At 40.2% G+C, this 1,087-nt stretch overlaps 1 non-coding gene across 1 annotated transcript; it reads right to left on the minus strand.

The window, feature by feature from the left end:
- Positions 1–535: 535 nt before the first annotated feature.
- On the minus strand, positions 536–643 carry LOC148572134 (small nucleolar RNA R71). The gene has a single exon (XR_015908317.1). It is a non-coding gene; the product is annotated as a small nucleolar RNA R71 (small nucleolar RNA).
- Positions 644–1,087: the final 444 nt, after the last annotated feature.

Genomic DNA, 1,087 nt, shown 5'->3' on the forward strand with positions numbered 1-1,087 from the left:
TTTTCATATGAGCAGGAGCAAGGACAAGAACATTCTTGTTGAAGCTGATCTGGAACCTGAAAGGACTCTGAAGAAGAAGCTAAGAGAAGCTAAAACACAACACTCTAAAGAGAACTTTACTGAAATTTTCGAAAAAGGAGACATGGCCGAAAATAATAACAATGCAAGGAAGATGCTTGGTGACTTTACTGCACCAAATTCCAATTTACATGGAAGAAGCATCTCAATCCCTGCCATTGGAGCAAACAATTTTGAGCTTAAACCTCAATTAGTTTCTCTGATGCAACAGAACTGCAAGTTTCATGGACTTCCATTAGAAGATCCTTTTCAGTTTTTAACTGAATTCTTGCAGATCTGTGATACTGTTAAGACCAATGGGATTGATCCCGAGGTCTACAGGCTTATGCTTTTCCCATTTGCTGTAAGAGACAGAGCTAGAATATGGTTGGACTCTCAACCTAAAGATAGCCTGAACTCTTGGGATAAGCTGGTCACGGCTTTCTTAGCCAAGTTCTTTCCTCCTCAAAAGCTTAGTAGGCTTAGTGTGGATGTTCAAACCTTCAGACAGAAGGACGGTGAATCCTTCTATGAAGCTTGGGAGAGATATAAGTAACTGACCAAAAAGTGTCCTTCTGACATGCTTTCAGAATGGACCATCCTGGATATATTCTATGATGGTCTGTCTGAATTATCAAAGATGTCATTGGACCATTCTGTAGGTAGATCCATTCACCTAAAGAAAACGCCTGCAGAAGCTCAAGAACTCATTGACATGGTTGCAAATAACCAGTTCATGTAGACTTCTGAAAGGAATCCTGTGAGTAACGGGACGCCTCAGAGGAAGAGAGTTCTTGAAATTGATGCTCTGAATGCCATATTGGCTCAGAACAAAATATTAACTCAGCAAGTCAATATGATTTCTTAGAGTCTGAATGGATTGCAAGTTGTATCCAACAGTACTCAAGAGGCATCTTCTGAAGAAGAAGCTTATGATCCTGAGAACCCTGCAATAGCAGAGGTGAATTACATGGGTGAATCCTATGGAAACACCTATAATCCCTCATGGAGAAATCATCCAAATTTCTCT

The sequence above is a fragment of the Arachis ipaensis genome, chromosome B3, assembly GCF_059453495.1.
Source record: "Arachis ipaensis isolate K30076 ecotype BB chromosome B3, ASM5945349v1, whole genome shotgun sequence".
In the NCBI taxonomy this organism is placed as follows: Eukaryota; Viridiplantae; Streptophyta; class Magnoliopsida; order Fabales; family Fabaceae; genus Arachis; species Arachis ipaensis.